The 12,087-nt window shown below is 35.2% G+C and overlaps 1 protein-coding gene across 6 annotated transcripts in view; it reads right to left on the reverse strand.

Moving 5' to 3' along the window:
- The window catches only part of Clock (clock circadian regulator), a 125,658-nt gene that overhangs the window by 61,862 nt on the left and 51,709 nt on the right, over positions 1–12,087 (reverse strand). For 4 of the 6 annotated variants that reach the window (XM_010640277.1, XM_010640275.1, XM_019209965.2 and 1 more), the window contains one exon: positions 7,981–8,072. The exons of 1 other annotated variant lie outside the window; for it this stretch is intronic. The gene's annotated coding sequence lies outside the window, so the exon portion shown is untranslated. Of the gene's footprint in view, positions 1–6,952; positions 7,274–7,980; positions 8,073–12,087 lie in introns of those variants that run through there. One more of the 6 variants, XM_010640279.3, reaches the window with a different exon arrangement.

Here is a 12,087-nt window from a genome sequence, read left to right on the forward strand (position 1 = left end):
AAAAAAAAAAGAATCACGGCAGACTTTTCAACACAAACCCTCAGGTCAAGGAGAGCCTGGAGTGAGGTATTTCAAGTCCTAAAAGAAAACAATCTCCAACCAAGACTGATGTATCCTACAAAACTCTCTTTCAAAATGGACGGGGAAATAAGATACTTCCATGACAAATAACACTTGAGAAACTTCATGAATACTAAACCAGCACTACAAAGAATTTTAAACAATGTCCTAGAAAAAGACAACCAAGATCACAACACCAGGAGGCCCAACAGAGCAAATCAAATAGCCAAGGCAAGAAACTAAAAGGAGAGGACAAAAAATAAAAAGAGTCAACAAAAAGACAATAACATGACAATAATAAGTCAGTACATATCAGTTATAACTATCCATGTCAATGGCCTCAATTCACCAATCAAGAGAAACAGATTGGCAGAATGGATTAAGAAGCAAAATCCAACAATATGTTGTATACAAGAAACACACCTAGTGCAAAAAGAAGCCCATAGACTGAGAGTGAAAGGATGGAAAACAATTCTCTATACGACAGGAGCCCAGAAAAAAGCAGGGGTATCAATCTTATTGGCAGACAAAGCAAATTTCAAACCAAAACTGATTAAGAGAGACAAAGAAGGCCACTGCATCCTTGTAAAGGGAACAATCCAAGAGGAAGAAATGACAATTATAAACATATATGCACCAAATATAAATGCCCCCAACTATATAAAACAAATATTAAGTAACATGAAAAACCAAATAACCACTAATACAATTGTAGTGGGGGATCTAAATACCCCACTATCACAAATAGACAGATCATCTAGGCAAAAAAATCAACAATGAAATACTAGAACTGTACCAAGCTTTTGAACACACGGACTTATTAGACATCCATAGAGTGTTCCACCCCACAAAATCAGAACATACATTCTTTTCAGCTGCACATGGGTCATTCTCCAAGACAGATCAAATACTAGCTCACAAAACAGGTTTGAATAAATGCAAAAGAACTGAAGTTATTCCCTGTATATTATCAGATCACAGTGCAATAAAGCTGGAGATCAACAACATAAGAAACCGTAGGAACTTCACAAACACATGGACATTGAACAACACTGTCCTGAACAATCAATGGATCACAGAGGAAATCAAAGAAATCAGACAGATTTTACAAATAAATGAAAATGCCAATACAACATACAGGAATCTATAGGACACATTGAAAGCAGTTCTATGTGGCAAATTCACAGCACTGAATGACCACATTAGGAAAACTCAGCAAGCTCAAATAAACAACCTAACGATGACTCTGAGGCTCGTAGAAAGACAAGAGCAAGAAAAACCCAAAGCTCAAACAAGAGAGGAAATTATAAAGATTAGAGCAGAAATCAATGCAATGGAAACTAAGAAAATAATACAAAAAATAAATAAATAAAGTTGGTTTTTTGAAAGAATAAATAAAACTGATAAACCCTTAGCAAACCTTATCAAAAAAAGGAAAGAAACGGCTCAGATTCATGCAGTCAGGAATGAAAAAGGCAAAGTCACAACAGATCCAAAAGAAATCCAGAAGATCATTAATACATACTATGAGAACCTGTACTCTAATAAAATGGAAAACACAGAAGAAATGGACAGATTTCTAGATACTTATGAATTACCAAAGTTGAACAAAGAAGATAAAAACATTTTAAACACCCCAATCACAATCAGTGAAATTAAAAATGTAATTAAAAACTTACCAAAAAAGAAAAGCCCTGGTCCTGATGGATTCACTGCTGAATTTTAAAGGACATTTAGAGAAGAACTACTGCCATTACTCTTCAGATTTTTCAATGAAATTGAAAGGGAAGCAATACTTTCAAATTCATTCCTGGAAGAAAATAATCACTTTGATTCCCAAACCTGGGAAAGATGTAACTAAAAAAGAGAACTACACGCCAATCTCCTTAATGAACATAGATGCAAAAATCCTCAATAAGATACTAGCAAACAGAATACAGAGGATCATCAAGAAGATCATACATCCTGACCAAGTTGGATTTATACCAGGGATGCAAGGATGGTTCAATATACATAAATCAATAAATATAACACACTATATTAACAAAGTCAAGGACAAGAACCACGTGATCCTTTCAATAGATGCAGAAAAAGCATTTGACAAAATCCAATACCCATTCATGATAAGAACACTACAAAAAATTGGAATAGATGGTCTATGTCTCAACTTAATAAAGCCTATCTATGAAAAACCAACAGCCAACATCATATGAAATGGTCAAAAACCGAAAACCTTCACGTTAAAATCAGGAACAAGACAAGGATGCCCACTCTCACCACTCCTCTTCGATATAGTTCTGGAAACATTAGCCATAGCAATTAGACAAGAGAAAGAAATTAAAGCAATAAAGATAGGAAAGGAAGAAGTTAAACTGTCATTATTTGCTGCTGATATGATACTCTACATTGAAGACCCAAAAAACTCCACCCAGAGACCTCTCAACTTAATTGACACTTTTAGCAGAATAGCTGGATACAAGGTAAACAACCAAAAATCAATAGCCTTCTTGTACACAAACAACAGACTCACTGAGAAAGAAATTAGGGAAACAATTCCTTTTACAATAGCATCCCCAAAAATGAAGTATCTGGGAATCAATTTAACAAAAGAAGCAAAAGACCTCTACACTGAAAACTACAGCACTCTAAAAAAAAGAGACCGAAGAGGATATAAGAAAATGGAAAGCTATCCCCTGCTCCTGGGTAGGGAGAATCAACATAGTGAAAATGGCCGTAATACCAAAACTGCTATACAGATTTAATGCAATACCAATTGAAATCCCAACACTATACTTCACAGAACTAGAAAGAAGAATCCAAAAATTCATTTGGAACCATAAGAGACCTAGAATAGCAAAAGCCATCCTAGGCAACAGACACATGGCAGTGGGTATAAAAATTCCCAATTTGAAACTATACTACAGAGCCACTGTGATAAAAAACAGCATGGTACTGGCAAAGAAACAGACCTGAGGATCACTGGAACAGATTGGAAGACACAAAAACAACTCCAGATGCACTCAGTTACCTCATCTTTGACAAAGGAGCTGACAGTCCCCACTGGAGGAAAGATAGCCTCTTTAATAAATGGTGTTGGAAAAGCTGGATCTCAACCTGCAAAAGATTAAAACTAGACCCTTGTCTGTCACATGCACTAAACTAAAATCCAAGTGGATTAAAGATCTAAATATAAAAAAAGAAACACTAAACTTGCTGGAAGATAAGTTAGGCAGAACTCTGGAAGACATTGGCATAGGAAAAGACTTTATGAACAAATCTTCAGTAGCACAGGAACTAGCAGAAAGAATCAACAACTGGGATCTCATCTTATTAAAAAGTTTCTGCATTGCAAATGAAACCATCAACAGAACTAAGAGACGACCTACAACGTGGGAAAAACTTTTTACCAGCTGCTCCTCAGACAAAGGACTATTATCTAGAATATGTAAATAACTCAAAACAATCAGCCCCCCCAAATATAAATACCAGATTCAAAAATGGGCATCTGAAATGAACAGAAATTTCTCAGACAGAGAAATAAAAGCTGCAAGTAAATATATGAAAAAATGCTCCACATCACTGGTCATTCAAGAGATGCAGAAGAAAACAACACTGAGATTCTACTTCACCCCACAAAGAATGGCTGCTATCAAGAAATCAACCAATAATAAATGTTGGTGGGGTTGTGGGGAGAAAGGAATCCTTCTCCACTGTTGGTGGGAGTGCAGATTGGTGCAACCACTATGGAAGTCAATATGGAAATACCTTAAAGAGCTGGGACTAGAGGCTCCATTTGACCCAGCCATCCCTCTGTTGGGAATCTTGTCAAAAGAATTAAAAGAATCATACCACAGTGATATATATGCACCCATGCTTATAGCAGCACAGTTTGTAATAGCTAAAACTTGGAAACAGCCCATCTGCCCATCAGTTGGAAACTGGATAAAGAAGATTTGTTTTTTCTATAAAATGGAATACTACTCAGCCATAAATAATGAGAAATTAGAGTCATTCATCGGAAAATGGATACATTTTGAGGATATACTCCTAAGTCAAATAAATAAGTCACACATATGCAAATACCGAATAGTTTCTCTGGTGTGAAAAACTAAAGTAGTACTCAAGATCCTAACGGGACAATTAGCAGCGTGAAATAGGAACAAAAGGACCAACAGCGTAGGGACAGTGAGAAGGATAGGGAAAGGGGAATAAGGGAAAAGGAAAATAATATGAGAAAATGTATAAATGGAATTAAAGTGTTTGAAGGTGGGGAGGGGAGGAGGGGTGAAGGGAGGGTTGTGACAAGGAGAAAAAATGAGAACCAAGACATGGCATGTAAAGGTACAAGATCCCAGAAATGAATGTAACTGTACTGTCTACCTAGAATGTACCAACAAATTCAATTTAAATTTTAAAAAAAGAAAATAATGTAAATCAACATGTAGCTCTAAAGCAGGGAAGATTAAAAGTGTTTTAAGACCATAGGATTCTAAAATATTTCACCACTCTTTTCAAATTCATTTCTGTAAGGCGAATAGAGAATAATCTTCACTAGAAGAAGAATAAACTTGTAGTTATAGCCGCAGAAAATGGGATAGTGAAGGATTAAGAATTCTTAAAATGATCAGGGGAGTCAAAGATAAGAATTAAAAGGACTAAGACTATGAAAAAATACAATGATTTAAGTATCTGTGGTAAGAGCCGTTGTGGAACACAGAACTATAGAATTTTAGAACAACATGAAAATTTAAAGATCATCTAAGTATACTTCTTCAGTCTAAAAGAAACACACTAATATCGTAGTTTCTATCACTAGGAAAAAAACATACAAAATGGTATGAAGATAACAGAGCCAGTTCAGGTAAATTAAAAAAGAATAGCTTTAGTTTAAAGTTTTAAGGCCAGATATGAGCTAATGTGACACCTTAAAATGAATATAAGCTATCAACATGTAACTTTGATTTTCTAAAGGTAGAAAGTTGGGGTCCAGGATTTAGATCAATGGCGCCATACCTGCCTCACAAATGCAAGGTCCTGAGTTTGATACCCCCTCCCTTACAATCTAATCAATCAATGTAGAAAGTTGGACAAAATACAACAAAACACTGCCCCCTTATGGTTTAGATTAAAAATATTCCCCCAGAAAGGTAATAAGGAAGAGGAAAAAATATGAGAAATTGAAAAAAATGGAAATAAAGTGTTTGTAAATGGGGAGGGAAGGAGGGGGTGTAGGGAGGGCAGGGACAAGGGGAAAAAATGAGAATCAATACCTATTTTGTAAAGGTACAGGGTCCCAATAATGAATGCAACTGTATTGTATACCTAGATTGTACTAATAAACTCAATAAAAAGAAAAAAAAATTCCCCCAAAGGATCATGTGTTCCAAAGAGGGATTTTGGAAAGTAAATGGATTATGCGGGTGCTGATCAGTGGGTGCTCATCCATTGATGAATTCATACCTGAATGTGTGCTGTTAGAACATGGGGTCTAGTCAGAAAGGGGGACTATGAGATGAAAGTTTGTATCTCTGTCCCAGGATCCACCTTCTCTGCTTCCCTGGCTTCCATGGAAGGAGCAACTTTCTTCTGGTTAGGCCATTCTACCATGCCTTTTATGTCTTGGAGCCAGCTGACTATGTGTGGACTGATTCCTTCAAAAAACATGACCCAAAATAAACCTTTCCTACTTTAAATTGTAGGTATTGAGTATTTTGTCCCAGCAGTGACAAAGTGACTAAGATGCCCTTCCCCAAGAACTAAGGTTTATATTATATAGGAAAGGCTTTATTGACTGACCATAAAAAGAGTAAATCCAAAATAATTTAAGAGACAGATTATTAGGCTGGTTTGCTGCTGTTAAAAAATAGTTCAAAAATTATTTTTGGTCCATTTAACAGAACAACTTAACATTATCTCTCACAGTCCAGCTCCAATCATTTTTCTACTTTTCTAGTCAATTATTAGACATGCTTTAAAAGAAAGGTGAAACAAGTGACATACTATATGTAGGTCAGACTGAGTACCCTCAGAGCAAACCTCTCTAAAAGGTATCAAATTAATGAAACAATGTGGAAATAAAAGAATAACCAAAACACTTTGGCTAGGGACTACCTTACGACTAATGATTTTAATCCAGAAGCACTAGCTACAGTCAACACTTGCCCAAGCTACAGATTGTGAGAATGATTCAGTTTCAGATGTCTTTGTGAGGGTGCATCATTTGCAGTACTCCTTTTATTTATAGCTAAATGCTTTAATGGCGTTTCCAAAAAAATGAAATTTAATTTTACTGTTTGCCATATCTAACTAGAAGTGCCTCATTACTCATCAGTCTTAAGACTTTCATTCCTACCACTTCACTGAGATTTTTTTGCTTTCAACAATCAAAAACATTCATATCTAATGACTACTTTACTGTATTCTCTTTTTGAGCTCTTAGAAGCACTGTAGATGATTGCTATTTGTTAAATATATTCTCCTCTTGGTTTCTGTAATAGAACATTTTTCTACATATCTTACTGGCTGCTTATTTTATGATTAATATCGGCATTGCAAGGGCCATATCAATTTCTGTATACATGAGACAATTTAATCCAGAAATTTGACTGAGTACTTTATTTGACAGTGGCGCTCAAATTCATGATCTTAGAGCAGATTTTTCAACTGCAGTCATATATCCACACTACCTTTGTGACATTTCTATAATTTTTGAAAGTGTTCTAAGTACCATAGCCAAATCAGAATATTTGACTCTCTTCAGTAAATATGCATCTCAATTTTCTTTTCCAATCTGACCTCCATATATTATCTTTCTGTAGTGAATTAACTAATGGTAAAGTTAAGTGGGAAAACCCACTTGAACTCAGTGTGGCTCTGGGCATCGAAGACCCACCTGAAGATTACTGTCGGATGGCATAAAGGGAGAACGGGAGGGGAAGGTTGTATGCTGTTGATTTTCCTAATACAAACTCAGTTTTCTTGTCATCGGTGGAGCTCAGGTCCTCATTGTTGCCAGAGGTGGATGCAGTTCTCTTGGGAGAGCTTTGATCTTCTGCTTGATCTCCTGGCTCCAGTGAAGATTCCTCGGACTTCTGGCAGATCCTTCACGCTGCTGGTAAAAACTTCCTTCCACCACTGGGCCTTTAGGCCTTCCTGGTGTATATCCTTGATGTGGACTTGCATGAGACATTGCCATGGGAACTAGGCCTCCAGCTGGACTCATGGAAGACATTTTCATGGGCTCTTGACCTTTTGCTGGACTCGTGCAGACACTGCTGCGTCAACCAGGACCTTGGTTGGATTCTTCAGGTCTGTAGCGCAGACAGATCTCTTGCATTCTTCTACATCTGACTCTTGTAAGAACTGACTAATATACTTTCCCCATTACTTACTATATTGCAGTCACATTCTCTCTCTGTTCCTCAAGAATACCATAACCACTCTTGTTCCACTGCCAGGAAACATGGCTATGAATAAAACACTTATTCTTTTGTCAGATCTGCACATGTCTAACACCTTCTTGCCATTTCACGCTTAAATATAACGACTCTTTTTGAATAAGCCTTCTCTAAATACCTAATGAAAAGCAATCACCAGTCTCTATCACATTATTCATTTTAATTCCCTGTACAATACTAACCACAAATTTCTCATTTGTTTATTATTTATCTTCCTCTAGAAAACAATCCTCATGAGAGCAGGGATGGCTTCTGTCTTGTTCATCACTATATACCAATGAGCTAAAGTAATATCCTAGACATAACTGTTGCACAACAAATGTTTAGGAATAAATTAACACAAAAGAAAAAAATTTTAAAACATTCCTCAAGTTAGTGCATCAAAATATTTCATAGGTTCTCTTGTACAATATTTTGGAACAATCTCATTCTATGGTGCCCTCTGAAATGCACCTATCTTTACCTTTGTACTTTTTTGGGTCTGTTGAATTGATTTTTCCGAAAACTACAGGTTCAAGGGCTTCTTCTATATGACCAACCATCAATCTCAGAATTCTGTTTAAACAAGAAAGATAATGTTAGATTTATCTGACTTATATAAAATTTTATTATTAAAAAGATACTTTTATCTAACTTTTATAAAATTTTAAAGAAAATTCAGAGCTGTCACAAAAATGCCTAACAAATTTGAAATTCTATAAATTGCTTTTGAGAGAAAATAAAATAACTTTAAAATCATGAATAAATTAATTCACTTTTATTCTAGTATATAATTTAAAAGACAAAAATATTTTTAAAATTACAAAAGTATGTTAAAAAATATATGACATAGATGAATGTAATTTGTGACATCAACACCATAAAACTGGGGGAAGAATAAAGGCAGAGTTTTCATATGCAATTGAAGGTATCAACTTAAGCCCACGGCAATCACAAAGAAAACAGGATATACAAAAGAAAATGAGAAAAGAATGAAAAGATAATACCAAAAAAACACAACAAAATGTAAAGGAAGACAACAGAGGAAGAAAGGAAACGAAGGACAAGACAGCTACAAGACAGAAAACAAGACATTCCCTTTCGGCAACTAATTTAAATGTAAGTGAATTAACCTCCCCAAGACACTGAGTGGTTGAATGGATTTTTAAAATCCCAGCTATACGCTACCTAGAAGAGACTCATTGTAGGCTCAAAGTAAAAAAACAGAAAAAAAAAATTCCATGAAAATGGTTAAAAAAGGAAGACATTAGTGACAGTAAGACAAAATAGACTAAGTCAAACCTGTTATAAGAGACTAGGTAGGATATTATATATAAAATTCATTTGTAAGTTACAACAATTGTAAATGTACATACATTAACATCAGAGAACTCACACATAATAAGCAATGTCAACATAACTGAAAAGAGAATCACACAAGTGATTTTAATACCCCACCCTTCAACAACTTACAGATGGCAAAACATTAATAAAGTACAAACTTGAACACATTGCAGACATATACAGAACATCCTATCCAATAGCAGCCTGATACACATTCTTTTTAATTACACAGAGAACATAATCTAGATCACATGTTAGTTCACAAAACAAATTTTAACAAGTTTAAGAAGATTCAAATTACACCAAGTTTTTTGCTGACTGCAATGGAATAAAAACAGTAAACAAGATAGAAGAAAAACTTGAAAATTCATAAACACATGAAAATTAATAACACTTATTTATTTATTTATTTGGTACTGGGGATCAAACTCAGGACCTTGTGCCTGTGAGGCTGGCAGCAGAACCACTAAGCTAAATCCCTGGCCCACTGATACATTCTTAAACAACCACTGTCAAGGAAAAAATCAAAAGGGAAATTAGAAAGTATTTTGAGACAAATAAAACACAATATATCAAAATTTATGAGATGCAGCAAAACCAGTATTGTGAGGGAATTTCATAGTACTTAATGTCTATATTAAAAATTAAGAAAAATCTTACACAACTTAATTTTGTGCCTCAAGGAATTAGGAAAATAACAACAAATTAAGACAACAGTCAGAAGAAGAATGGAAAAAATAAAGATCAGAACAGAGAAAAATAAAATTAGCACAACTAAGATTTTTTTTTAAAGTTCAACAAAATTAGCAAAAACAAAAAGATTCAAATCATATCAGAAATGCAAAAGAAACATAACTAAAGCCACAGAAAGAGAAAGGATTACAGAAGACTACTATAAAAATTATACATCAAAAAGGTGAATAACCTAGCATGGACAAATTTCTCAAAATAGATAACCTACTGAGACTGAATAATGAAGAAACAGAAAATATGAACAGATCTCTAACTTGTAACTTCTCCACAAAGAAAAGCCAAGGACCAAATGGCTTCACTGATTATCAAACAATGAATAAGTAACGCCAACCTCCTCAGACTTTTCCAAAAAGCTGAACATGAAACTTACAAGTTCACTCTGTAAGGCCAGCACTATCCTGATAGCAACACCAGACACTATAGCGCAATGGTGATGGACCTATATGATACATGTGCTCCAGCAGGCTATCTGTATCACTGAAAGCTCTGAAAGGTTCTCCATCACTACTACAAAAAAACTACAACCTAAAATCTCTAATGAATATTGATAACAAGTCCTCAACTAAAGCAGCAGAACAAACCCAACATATTAAAAGGACCATACACTATGATCAAGTGAGATTTGTCCCATTCTTGTATTCTATGATGCAAGAATGATGGTTCAATATACACAATCAATCAATGGATATACTACAGTAATCAGAAAAAACAAAATTATACAATGATCTCAATTGAAGCAGAAAAAGCATTTCACAAAATTCAACACCATTTTATGGTTTAAAAATATTCACCAGGGCCGGGGATTTAGCTCAGAGGTACTATGCCTGCCTTGCAAGAACAAGGTCCCAAATTCCATCCCCAGTACCCAAAAAAAAGTTCATTAAAAGAGTAAATAAGAAGGAGCTGCCCTCTCTTGAAGAAAAAAAAAAAAAAAGCATGGTAAGATACATCAATAGCTTAAAAGTATCTATGCCCTTTGATTTAGTAGCTTCCTTTTGAGCAATAACCAGAGATGCATTCTAAATCATACATTCATTGCAATAATACTTAAAATAGTAACACTAGAAAGAATATAAATGTCCACTAGTAGTAACGAGGTGTCAAAACATAAACCTAATTGGGCATGGTAGCACATACCTATCAACTCAGCACTCTGGGAGGTGGAGGCAGGAGAATGGAAAGTTCAAGCCCAGCCTGGGAAACCTAGGAAGGCCTTGTCTCAAAATTTTAAATAAGGTGTGTGGGTATGGGTATGTAAGTATGGGTATGTGTGGGTGTGCACGCACGTACATCTGTTTGGCTGGGGACAGAACTTACACTGAAGGCCTTGAGTTCAATACCCGGTACCATAAATAAATAAACCTTAAAGTGCCCACAGTATCAAGAGTGGTTGTTCTTGAGTTATTTTGTGGATAATGTTTTTACTTTTTCTTCAGTAGTTTCTAAAACTTCTCCAATGAACAGGCATTACTTTTATAATCAGAAACCTAAATACTTTTTGCTTTCAACTTTCTAGTACTAAAAGCTCTGGCTCTATGTAAGAAGGCTAATAAAATATATGTTATCTGTGCCAGAAAACAAAAACATAACAGACTATTTTCCTGTGTACTGCTCACATAATTTAAAAGGAAAACTTCTAATTTCTTCTAATTCTTTATACTAATTAAAATGGTTAACTCAAGAACTGGGTGATAAAAAGAGTGAAACTACAATTTTTTTTCTCTAACCCAAAAACCTATTGACCTATTAACCTACTATGAAGTTTAGGTTTGTCAAATTTGATATCATAGATATTTTGAGGACAGATGGATCTGTCAAGGTTAATTAAAAGTAGTGCTGAAACTTAACTTACTGGTATACAAAAATCCAAGCAATAATCCTTAATTATATTTACCACCATTTATGAAAAAATCTAACTTGCTTCTGCAGATTATAACTTTGTACTGTAACAGAAAAGGTCATTATTTGTAAGAGCAATTTTAATTTGCAAAGAAAGGCCCAAGTAATGTATGAGAAAAAATGAAATTAGATAATGGTCCTTAATTTATTTGACACCAAATGGGGCCATATATTAACCTAACTTTACATGTGATGTAAAATATTGGCCATATTAAAAACATGTTTGATTCAATAGTAGTTTCTAAGACCAATTTAAATTTGAAATTGACCCATGAAAACAAGAATCACTTCCCAAACCAATTTTTTTTTTTTTTTGGTACCGGGGATTGAACTCAGGTCCTTGCGCTTGCAAGGCAGGCCACCGAAGCACTGAGCTAAATCCCTGGCCCTTCCCAAACCAATTTTTTTTTTTTTTTGGTACCGGGGATTGAACTCAGGTCCTTGCGCTTGCAAGGCAGGCCACCGAAGCACTGAGCTAAATCCCTGGCCCTTCCCAAACCAATTTTAAGAGCCAGACTTCTTAGGGCCAGGGATTTAGCTCAGTGGTTCTGCCGCCTGCCTCACAAGCACAAGGTCCTAAGTTTAACCCCCGGTA

The sequence above is a fragment of the Fukomys damarensis genome, unplaced genomic scaffold, assembly GCF_012274545.1.
Source record: "Fukomys damarensis isolate Sample0158 unplaced genomic scaffold, DMR_v1.0_HiC HiC_scaffold_35, whole genome shotgun sequence".
NCBI classification, from domain to species: domain Eukaryota; kingdom Metazoa; phylum Chordata; class Mammalia; order Rodentia; family Bathyergidae; genus Fukomys; species Fukomys damarensis.